Here is a 13220-nt window from a genome sequence, read left to right on the forward strand (position 1 = left end):
AATAAAATCTTGATGACCCATTTAGCATGGTTTTCTCATCCAACATATGAAATAAATAGCTCATGTTCATGAAATTTTATAATAAGATCCATATTATATTATCTCTATGGTTCCTTACATTGTAACAATCCATTTTCAGTGATGTCAAAAATAGTGGTTTTGAGACCACAATTCTGGCGAGTAAATTATCATTTTAATCTTTATGGGATTATATTAAGGTCGTATCAAAATTTCGCTAAGAAACGTTGATGTTTAAATAGTTAATTAAGTAAAAAGGACTAAATCATAAAAAGGGTAAAAGTTGAGTTCTGTTAATTAAAGGGGTCCAATAGCTTTGAAATCTTAAATTAAAGGACTGGAATGATAAATATACCATTTAATGAGTTAGTGGATAGTCATGGATAAGGTTTTAATGAAATTTTAATGATTTTAAAAGGTTAATTTAGTAATTTGGTAATTAAAAAGAAAATTAAATAAGAAAATATGAACCAAAGTTATCATCTTCATCTTTTTTTATTTATTTTGAAATGTAAAACACCATTAGAGAAGAGGGATCATTCGGTCAAGCTTGTGTTGATTGCATGGTGAGTTCTTAAGCCCTGTTTTTAATGATTTTTATGTTTTTGAGCCCGTTTTAGCTTGATCTAGCTAGCCCATGGGTTAATTTGCAAAACTATTAAAGGTTGAGGGGCTTACCATGAATTCTTTTGAAGTTAATTGATAGATTATGAAGACTTGTTGAAAAATAAACAAGTTTTGTTAAGTGATTTTTTGATGAATTTTGGAATTAGGGATTAAATTGTTAAAGGTGTAAATCTATAGGTTTTATTATGAAATGAGGGTAAATATCGGTTTCTTGAAGGTCCCTTGTATCTATGGTTAACATGGATTTAGATTAAATTGGTTAGATTTTAAGTTATAAGCTTAAAGACTAGATTGTGAAAAGTTAAAATGTTAGGGGCAAATTGGTAATTTTTCATAAATATGAAATATGGATTAAATTGAATACTAGAAGTATTTAATTGATTAAATTATCTATTTATATCAAGATAAACCATGTGCAGACTTAGATCAAGGAAAAGCTAAAGCTTCAGATTCGTTCGATCTAACTACTACGCCCCTAACTATAGAGGTAAGTTCGTATGAACGGTAATAGTTTTAATGTCATTTAAATTGAATGTTTACTATGTTATTTTTAATGTAAATGGATCGATATATGAACATATCAATGCTATGATGAATTGACGGATATTGAGTCCCAGTTGAACCTTAATAATTCTTAGGATACAAATGACATGTTATTAGGGATTTCATGTTTCAGGTGTTGGTCTTGAATGCCCTATCGATGGCTGAGGTCCTGCATTTGTTGTGGATTCTCTACAACTCGTGTGAGCAGCATCATGTAGCTTACATTCTGGCCAATATCTCGTGTGAGCAGGCCCATTTCACGACTCGTGTGAGCATTGATGTAAAGGAAAGGTTATGGTTATATGTAAAGGCACACTTTGTTTGAGCTTTCCCGAGTATCCAATGTAATTCTAGATGGTTAAATGGGTAAGAAAAGTGAAAAGGAAATAGTAAGTATGCAAATGCAATGAATCATAACATTATGGTAAAATTGATGATGTGAAGTGTCATGTTTGTATATGGTAAACCACATACCTTATGGTTGATTTCGTATATATATGAACAAGTATACTAAATTGTAAGTTTGACGATGTTGTATAGGCTCATACTAAGCTTATGGCATTGGTTTTGGTTTATAATTATTCTATGAATGGTATTATAGAAATGGTAAGTTATGTTTAAGGTTTATATGAGTTTACTAAGCGCTCGTTGCTTACGTAGTTTCTTTTCTTTGTTTTATAGATCATCAGAAGCTCAATTTGGTTGGAAGCTCGTCGACGAGCTATCACACTATCCAGCAGTAAATTTGGTAGTTTTTGAGTAATTTTGGCCAAGGTTAATAGTGGCATGTATATGATGTTATGTAATGGTGAATTGGCATGTTATGATTTGAAGATTTTGTTTGGTTAATGGACTTGTAATGCTTGTTAAGCTATGTCATTTTGGTACTTTAAAGTGCTTGTGAACAAGGTTCTTTTGGTATGTTGATGACGGCTTACAAATGGTCAATTTGAGACATGTTTTGGCACATATTTTAACTAAGTCTTTATGCATGAATTAAGTTAATGTTAGCATGTGTAGCTAAATGATGTATTGATGCTATTGTGGTGCCTTTGAATGGCATATTGCTTAGGTGATTTAGGATGACTGAAATGGCATTTTTATGTATGCTTGAATGGTGTTTTAACCCCTTGAATGTGTGCCCAAATGGTTTGATTGGTTAGATATGAATTAGACTTGAATTGATATGATTTTAGGCACATTTTTTGGTTCACACGGCCTGAGACACGGGCTGTCACACGGTTGTGTGACACACATGGCCTGGTGAGACGGTCGTGTATCATTTGTAAGTTTTTTGATTTTTCAAGTCAGTGAGTTAGATGGCCTAGCACATGGCCTGACACATGGGTGTGTGTGCCAACTCAGGGAGTTACACGACCTGGCCAAATGGCCATGTGACCCCTGTTTTCAAAATTTTTGCCTTTTTCCAAAAATTTTGATTTTTTTTCAAATTAGTCCCTAATTGCTTTCAATCTATTTCTAGGGCCTCAAAGGCTCGATTTAGGGACGAAATGTATGTGATTGAATGGTTTATCATATAGTTAAGTTATTTAATGTTATGATGTTTTAATATTTTTTATTGTACAGTAATGGTCAATAACCCTAATCCAGCGATGGAGACAGGTTAGGGGTGTTACATGTATAATAAAATATAACACATTTATAATTAATATGAAATAATTTAAATTATGCACAAAATAATACAATAAAGCTTATATTTGCATTTTTTTATAAATTCGTGCCCATCATCAAAATATAAATAAAATCCACTTAATTAATTAACAAATACTCGGGATTAGTATTATTAAGTAAAAAAGTGGTAAAGATGACTAGAAAAACCCTATATAATTTAGAGTTTACACACTCCCAAACTTAATCCATTGCTCGTCCCAAGTAATGTTTCATATAAGGCACAACTCTTGCTAAGGCAATTTTTTTTTTGCAATAAGTTTAAGCAACATCAATCTTTGCACACAATCATGCATGAAATCAAAATCATGCTCACAAAATCTTTTTATTGATAAGTCGCTCATATGCAAACATTATTTCAAAATTTTATTCTAAGGGCGAAAAGATGTCAGCATTAGTCATAGAGTGCATGCTTTTCAAGATCATATATAACATTCACCATTCGATTAAAGTTTCCTTATCAGTCAAACAAAGTAATCACAAGGTCTAATTTAATGGTCCTCATATGTTGAACTTAGCAATTCCTCTCCACTAAAGTAGTTAGCATAATCATTTAAATCAATAGGTCTTTTATCAGGTTGTAATGGGGCTAGGCTTAAGGTAGGGATAAAGGGAAGTAAATTTTGGGTTCAGTAATCTTAACTGTAACATCCCAAAAATTGGGGGTTAGTAGAATTGGGTTTGTGCATCGAGAGATAGTGGTCATACCTTAATTTTTTAGATTAGCTATGCATTTTTAGGAAATAAATGAGGTATTGGTTTGTTGGTTAAGTATTAGTGAAACGTCCCTTGAAACGCAAGTTCAAATCCATTCTCTTTCACCATTTTTATAATTTTGCAAATTTTGCCTTAAACCCTGGTATGTGGCATGCCTTGTTTTTAAAATAAATATTGCAAAATTATTTCAAGAATAAGGAAAAATCCTAATGGTTAAAAGAAATATGAGAAAGTATGGAAAGTAAATGTGATTCCAAGTTCGAATCCTTTCCCTTTTGAAATAATTAAATTTTGCAAAATCTCTTGTTTTTTAATGTGTGTGCCATCCATACCCTTGAACCCTAAGTATAAATACAAATTTTAATTGTATTTTCCAGCCTTTAATTCAATTTTTCCCTACCCTAGCCGTTTACCCTCTTCCTCTCATCTTTTCTCTTCAATTTTCCTTCTTTCTCCCATTGTTGTCATCACCTACACCTCCCATTTTACCATCTCTTTCTTCTTCTTTTTGCATCAAGATTGTGCACCATCTCCTTTAATATATTTCTTTCATTTATCATCATCTAAATCAGACCCAAATCTGAAATCTTGAACCCCAAGATCGACACAAAACATTACCAAGAAAATGTCATTGTTGTTTCTCTCAACTAGCTTAGGTAATATCTCTTTTATCTTCAATTTATTGAATAATCTTGTCAATTAAAAAAATTATAGATCTATAATTTGGGGTATTTTAAATGATTTAAAAGGTATTTTGTATATTTTAATGAGATCTCAAACCGTTTTGGCCACAATGGGTGGTGGTGTGTGCGCCTATATGCAAGAAAGGGGGTTGTTTTGTTTCTTGGGTCTTGCCCATATTTTTCCATAATTAAATTGTTCTATTTAATCATTCTAACCAAAATTTAATCATATGTTAACTAGGGAGAGACGTTCTTGATCAATTAGCCAATCAGATCCCACAAATTGTGAAGCATAAGTGCAATTAAGGATAACTAGTTTGTTATTTCGACATAGTTGTTGGGTAAAGGTTATGAATTGATTAAATGAAGAAATTTAATAATTAATTAGCTACTTATTTTCCAGTATATTATTGAATTAGATGCTGACCCAAACACCCCAAATCATCCGTAAATGTGAAGAACGATTGCAAGTACGGTTCACATCGATACAGTGTAAGGAATCTAACTAATTTGGATTCATAACATGGTTATAATTTCAATGATTGGTTTGAACTAATAAGTAGGTGTTTGAGGGCTGGATTAATGGTAAATTGATTTAATTTATACTGATTTTTTTTTTAGGTTCGTTTAAGGAATTATTAAGGAAAATTGGAAGATTCGCTAGTGTGCTGTGAGGAAGCAAAAAATAAGGTGTGGGTCCTAAACTCATAAAATTGTTTAAAAATGTTTAATATTATATTATATTTGATAAATTAGCTTGCTTATTGGATTGGCATAATATCCAAATTATTGATTTTGTCAGTAGTCAAACCAAGTATTTTTCGAGCCTTAAAAGATTGACATGTTGGCAAAATTGCTAGTTTGATAGTATGAATGTTTGATTGAGTTTATAATTGCATATTTGAGTTATAAGATATGAAAATGTTTCATGAATGATATAATGTGTTGGGATATTAAGCTTATGTATGATTTAAATGCATGAGATATTTTTTATATTATGTACTGAAAAGGGTGTTATTTATGCACAATGAAAATCCGTAAAGTATGTGAAATTGAACCATATTGATTGATACCAACACAATGGTAATTTGAAAGGTTGGAACACTATTTCCATTTACTGAAAGTATGTGATTATTGAGGACATACTGAGCATGTTAAATAAATATGAAAAGTATTGAGATATGATTATGTATGAGATTGTTTGACATATTGCATATGCATTGGGTTGGGATTTTGTGGTTGACAGGGGAGCTCTGTGGAGTACCGACAACATATTAAGTCTGCATTAGTCGTAGTTAGTGCACTGCACCTGGAGTATCGAGGGGAATGGCGGTTTATCACATTTTTACTAGCAGAATTTTCTGCATATTATTATCGGTGGTTTTAACCATAATGGGCTTAAGCCCATAATGTTTTAGAGTTCGGATGACAAGTTCTGGGGAACTCGTGGTGTGTAGCGGATGGTATGGGTAGGAACATTTTTGCATTGCATCATGCTCATGACATATTCGAATGTTATTTATTTATGATATGTGTTGTATTGAATGGTATCAAAATTAATGATTGTTACTCGAATGAATGATGTCCCATGCTCATACACCATTTGACATCAATTTGATAATGGCTATATAATGATATGAAATTCTTACGATGGTTCTGTCTTCTTCTGTTAAAGTTAATTTGTTTCACTATATTCGATATTTATGTTTGTTTAAATAATTGTTCGACTCACTCTGAGCTTTCAATAAGCTCACCCCTAATAGTGTTTAACTTTTTAGGTAAACCTCGAAATTAGGACTGGACTCAGTATTTGGAGAATCACCTTAGACCTCAGACTATTTTTAATAAGTATTAATCGGTCTCTATTGGTGTTGGTATGTAATTTTTAATGACTTCTAGTCTGTGGCTTGGTAACTTTTCTTCTGGGATTTTTGCATGCATGGATTACTCAAGCATAATAACCGGATAATGCATGATATTAGGCTTAAGTAAAATTTGATATTGTTCCCTAGTTTCTACTGCATTGTAAAGGAACCATTTTTGAAAAACAAATCGATAAGGCAACTAAGTTTTCAAAATGACTTGAAAAATGGTTTTTCCGCTGTATTAGTTTAAAATCGAGTTTTTCTTTAAAGAAAAGCGACAAGCAAATAGTTTTTCTAAAACAACACTATTAATAATAAAATGAATCCTAAGTATACACGACCTAATAAATGAATGCTTTTAAGATAACTCAAAGTAGAACTACGATTTTCTTTAAAATGAGTTTATTTAAGGTCTTCAAAAGTACGTAAGTTAGCTTAGCCATTTCGGTGGCTAATGTAGCCTTCTCAATCTAGCCATAATGTCTAGGCTAGGTTTGGGAGGTTACATTAAAACTATTTTTTCCTTGGATTAATTCGAGGTACATCCTTCCAGGTAATGGGTTTTACCCCTCAAACTTAATTTTGAAGCATATGGGCATTAATCTTTCTCAATACTTTGAGCATTTATTGTTGCTATTTTTTCTTGAGATTTGAATAGAACTTTTTTATTATTTAAACATACAAGAACATGTACATATTTTCAAATTTTTCCTCGATCTTTGCTCACCAAGACAAGTATAGTTAAGATAGGTGCAAAAATAAGATAAAATATAAAAAGATGGTAGCATGACTTATAATATAGGTTAACAGCAATTAAATAGGCTTTAAGGTTCAAATTAAGGTTTCAAGGGTCAAATTTTATATGGTAGGCTTGAAAGGCTCAAACGATCCAAAGAAAATGTGCTTAAATCATGTTTAAATTCTTATGCCTCCTAGGATTTCACCTCAAGAAAGTTACTAAATCAATTCTAAGAACTTAAACCTTCATGCATGTCTGTTTCTAAGGGAGTTTGATTCTCATGGCAAATGACTATATCAGATCTAAGAACATACAACCATTCCATAACTCAAGATAACATAAAAAAACTTAGATAAAATTAGAAATCATGCTTACATTTAAACTAACTTATGAACAAAAATATTCTCTTCACATAATTTTATTTTAACATACTTATATGAAAAGATTGAAACATACTTGAAAATTTTAAAAATTTATGCAAATATTGTCTTACCCCGTTTAAAAAGAAGCAATATCCTCATTTTGAAACAAAGTAATGAATGAAAAATGAACACCAGGTAGGGTTGTAAGAAAGAGAGGTCAGTCATGACGACTGCTTAAATATCAAGTCTTTCTCAACAATCCATCCTAGACATGTTCATTCCCCTTATCGCATCACTTGTTTTTTCCTAATGAAGAGGCATTGAGCTTATTTTATTCATGTTTGTAATATCTTATTTATTATACGAACACAAAATACTAACTAAGTAATAAAAATAAATGCCTAAAAATAAATACTAAGGATAAGAAATTTCCCCACTTTTTATTTGCATTATCCTCTACTTCTTTTTTCTTTTCCCTTTTTTATCGCACTTGATCCCATAATCTCCTCTTGCCATGTCTCTTATAAATGATCTAGGAACTCAGGAACAAAAGTGTTAGGGATATTCTTTAAAGTATTTCGTAAGGTATTATCTCTAACTTTTGCGTATCTCCAGTAAGTTTTTTGCTGGTTGTGTATGAATTGCCACATATCTATAATAGTTTAAATTTTTGATTTCTTCATAGTGTTTGAGGAAATAGGAATTGTCAAATTAGGATTAAAAATTTGCTCCACTGGTTCAGCAATATTAGGCTCTACCCTTGGTTCAGGGCTTTTTGGTTCCTCTCAGTTTCTGCTTCTTCTGTTTCATCAATTGAGTCAGCTTTTGGTTCAGACTTAGTTGATGACCCATCTGATTCTGGTTCATTCGGTTCATTTAGCTCAACTTGGTTCAATAACCTAATATTCTCCACTAGCCTTTCAAGGCCATGCCTTGTTATGTAACCTTGAAGATAACGATCCTTTAGGTTTGCTTTCGATCTTACTTGGGCCCTTAAGCAAAGCAAAGTAATCAATGATGGAAAGTAGACACTTCCTGCCTTTTTCCTTGCGCAATCGTGGATCTCCTGGAGAATAATTCTCCTAAGCATTTGTTCCATCGAGATGGTTGAACTATGGAGATAGGCATGAAGCTATATCGAATAAAGTAGAACCATACCTTAGCAATTGGATTTAAAACTTCCCTTCGGCAAGAATGACTACCATACTTTCTTATAATCTATTGGGATCCTGAATTTGTAACCTCATTAAGAACTTGTTGAAGAAAATCCCAATTGATATTTTTCATCATGGAAGAGTACTCATCTTCTTCAACATCAGGTAAGTTAAACAAATCATTAATAGAGTTAGAAGTAATAGGTACCTTCTTCCTACGAATAAGAACTTCATTAACATCTGGCGTGGTCAAGTTGGCATAAAATTCTCGTACTAAGTCTTCATCAAACATTGATCATGCATCACATAATTGCTCCCAATTTAAAGCATTAATCATCCTTTGAAGTGACAATGGCATGATCATCTTGTCATTGGTCTCCAAATTAAAACCTTTTTCCAGCATCATGGGTTGATTCTTGAAGATAGAATCAAATCTTTCCTTTGCTTCCTTGTCTTGAATCACAATTGGATTCTCAGTAGAAGTCTTGGAAGATCTAGTTTTTTTACGAGACATGGTATTTTTCCTGAAAAATAGGCAGAGTTTCGGCAAAGGGAAAAATAAGAAATCGATAAGGTGTGTTGGTGAAAGTTACGGCGGCGATTGAATTGTTACAGTAATGATGTTACCACAATGTTGGGATTGCGATGGCAAAGGCGTTGCTCCAAAAAAGGCTTTGTGGTGGCTGTAAGTGAGACTTGTGGCAAAGAAAGAAAATTGGGGAGAGGCTTTTGGGAACTTGAGGCTGATAGCTAAGAGAAGAAAATTAGGGTGAAAGCTAATTGGTTAGGTGTTGTAAATTTTATGTAGGTATGAAAGGGTTTATATAGTGCTGGATTAAGGCAATTTTGTAACAAAAATTTAGCTATAAGAGTTGCTTGGGTGGCAAGGTAAGGATGGAAGGGAAAAGTGGTAGGAAAATTAGAGTTTTTAGAACCCTATGGATGACACCTAGTGGGTAAATTTCTCCTCTTCGTTATTTTGGGTCTCGAGCCCAAACTGCAGTTATTTACTGTATTGAAAAATAAAACTGAACTAGAAAAATAAATTGATCAGTACTTGGGCCAAATTGACCCTCTTATTAAACATAAATAAAACTTTGCAAATAAAAATTAAACTTAAAAATTTCTTTTGGCTGACTTTGAATTTTTCTTCTTTACATTAAATTAATATCATAGGAAAGGTTGGAAGGGTCACTAATGGTCCCACTTAAGTTCCAATCTTTTTAAACAAATTTAATTTAATGTATTAATTCAAGAAAAATAATATCTAAGTATGTCATTTATTGAAAATAAAAATATAAAAAATTAAGGGTCTTTTAAATTGAACAAGGTTTCAATTCGCTCAACTTAACCATCTCAATAGTGTTTGAGACGTTGACCATTAACTTTAAATGTACCTCCATTGTTGTATAATTCAACAGCTCCATATGGATACACTCTATGGATGGTGTAGGGTCCTTTCCATCGAGATTTGAGTTTTCCTATAAATAACCTTAGCCTTGAATTACAAAACAACACTTTCTATCCTTCTCTAAATTCACGAGGTTGTATACGATTTTCGTGCCATCTTTTACTCTTTTCTTTATACATCTTAGCATTCTCGTATGAAAATAACCTCAACTCCTCTAACTCATCAAGTTGTAACATCTTTTACTCTTTTCTTTAGATCAAGAAACGCTACAATTGGATTTAAATCAATGTAAAAGTTAAGGTTCCGGATTAGTTTTTGACTTTATTTTAGAAATCACTCTAATAGAGATAAGTTTGTATAAGTATTAAATTTGGTATTTTTGTTTTAGATGGAATATTAATTAATATTTTTAATATGCATAATTAGATTGATAGTTGTGTATTAATGTGTAATGGAATGGTACAACGGAATGAAAGGAAAGAGTTAGGATGTGTATATTGAAAATGTGTATTTCATGAAGCATGTGCGAAATGATATAATATAATTAACCTTAAAGAATTTAATATGTATAAAGGTCCCATTTAAACCTTGTGAATACTTAGGATAAAAATGACATGTCATTAGAGATTATGCGGTTTTGGGTACTGGTCCTAGATGTCCTACCGATGGCTGAGGTCCTACATTTGTTGTGAATTCTCCATAGCTCGTGTGAGCAACATCGTGTAGCTAACATCCCAACCCACAACTCATGTGAGCAAGCCCATTTCAAAGCTTGTGTGAGCACTATTGGAAAGGTTATGGTTATATGAAAAGGCACACTATGTGTGAGCATTCCCGAGTATCCGATGTGATTCTACATGGTTCAATAAGTAAGTAAAGGTTATTGGAAAGACATGTATTAAACTTAATGTTACTAATATTCATCTGAAATGAAAAGATAGATTTACATATTAAAATGAAAAGGATGAGAGTTTATCATGTGATTGATGAAATACACATGGAGTTCATTTCTTAGTATATGCTATGTTTAATAGATTTTATGTTTACTTATTATCTACTAACTATGTGGATTCAAATAAGAAGAATGTGTAATGGATATATATGTGATGGATGATATATAAAGTCTAAATGCTTATCATTTATATGTCATGATTTACTTGGATCTCACATGTAATGTTATACTTACTAACCTTATGAGGTGATGTGTATAGGAAAGGAAGTTTGGCATATGACATGATGGAAGTGTGATTGGTTGTTTAGTTTAATATGTTTGGTAAGTTTAAGTTTCCTTTATACGAACTTACTAAGAATTAGTTATTTACGTAGTTGTTTTCTCTACTTTGTAGATCATTGGAAAAGCTTGACCGATTGGAATCTTGTCGGAGCATCGTCACACTATCCATTCATCATATTGGTAGTTATGGTTGTTTTGGTTAACGGTTATAAATGACATGTAATAGGGTTAAAAAGGTTATTCCAATGATTTGGCTTGTTTAGGTTGTGCTAAGTTTGTTATGGATGCTTTATAGATATTAGGTATTATAAGGTATAATGGCATGTTTTGGAATGGCTATTTGGCATGGTTGAAATGGGTCTAAATTTGGTGTGTGAAATTGGTGCCTTTCATTTGCATATTGGTAGGTATATGTTGAATGATTCTTGTCTTGATTTGTGTTTATTTGAATTTTAAATGGATGGATAATAGGTATATGGTGTAGATTTTAAGCTTAGTCCACGTCAATTAGATGAATTTACTTGGATGTATATTCTGTGATACCAATGAGGGTACATTAGTTGAATGATGGAAAGGTGTTGCATAAATGACGATTTTAGCATGATTTGGTCTCATTTAAGTGTACTTTAATTAGGTTTAAAAGGTTAGCAAATGGTATGCTTGTAGCTCAAGAAAGCATTTTTGGTAAACTTGTTTTTCAAGGCACATTTTGGTACACACGACCTAAGAAACGAGCTGTCACACAACCGTGTGTCACACACGGCCTGTTCGCACGACCGTGTGTCCTTATTGTCTTTAATTATAGGTTTCACACGGTCTATGACACAATCGTGTCTCCCAAAACAGTTAGTTACACAGTCTGGCACACAGCCTGCTACATGGTCGTGTGACCTAACTTCGAATATGCACACGATTTGGCACACGACCCATGACACGATCATGTAGCCCTATTTCGAATGTCCACATGGTCTGGGCTATGCCATACGGCCTGGATACATGGTCGTGTGACCCCTGTTTCACAAATTTTTCATGTTTTGCCTAAAATTTTGATTTGCTTCGAATAAGTCCCTGATTGTTTCCAAACTATTTTTAGGGCCAATAAAGCTCGATTTAAGGCCCGTAAAAGTATTTTTATCATATTTAAATTACGTTATTGAAAATTAGTATGTGAATTGCATGTTGATCCATGTTTGATTATTAAGGTTCTGTTTTGCACTGTAATGCTCTATAACCCTTATCCGATGATGGAGACGAGTTAGAGTGTTACAATGAAATACTTTATTTCTTCTTTACCCCTTCACAGCTCCAACAGAAAAATCGCTCACGTTACACATCAATTCAAAAGGTGAGTTGCAATCAGGTGTAATAATTATTGGGTCTGAGATTAACCGGCTTTTCAACTTTTCAAAAGCTTCCAAGCATGCTTTATCAAACTCAAAAATAGTATCTTTCTCTAACAGCATACACAAATACTTAGAAATTTTTAAAAAGTGTTTTATAAACCTTAGGCAAAATCCTGCATGGCCTAAGAAACTCTAAACTCCTTTCACACTAACTAGAGGTGGTAATTTTTCAATCACACCTACCTTTACTTTATGTACTTCAATTCCTCTTTTGGAAATTTTATGCCTTAAGACAATTCCCTCCTTAACCATAAAATGACATTTCTCCCAGTTAAGGACAAGATTTGTCTCCTCGCATCTCTTAAGTACCTTAGCCAAATTAATCAAACAAATATCGTAAGTATTACTAAAAACAAAAAATCATCCATGAAAACCCAACAAAATTTTCTACCATATCTGCAAATATTGCTGTTGACACCATTTTTTTTGATAAAAAGGGGTTGACTAGGGTTTTTGAAAAATGAAAACGAAAGTGGGAGTCGCCACCAATCTTTTTTGATGAGGTGTGACCGGGTCACCTCGTAAAGTGGTTGTTTTTAATAAATGATTTGATTTTATTAAAACAACAATTTTGGTCCACGAAATTTAGAAAAACGGGTTCAGGAGTCGGTTACGTACGCGGAAGGATTAGCACCCTCGTAACGCCCAAAATTGGTACCTAGTTGATTAATTAATGATTTAGTGTCGAAGATTGAAAAATTTTGAGAGATTTAAAATACGATCCTTTATTGAAACGTTAAAAATTTTCGATATAAGGGCATATTTCCCATTAATC

This window comes from Gossypium raimondii, chromosome 13, assembly GCF_025698545.1.
Source record: "Gossypium raimondii isolate GPD5lz chromosome 13, ASM2569854v1, whole genome shotgun sequence".
NCBI classification, from domain to species: Eukaryota; Viridiplantae; Streptophyta; class Magnoliopsida; order Malvales; family Malvaceae; genus Gossypium; species Gossypium raimondii.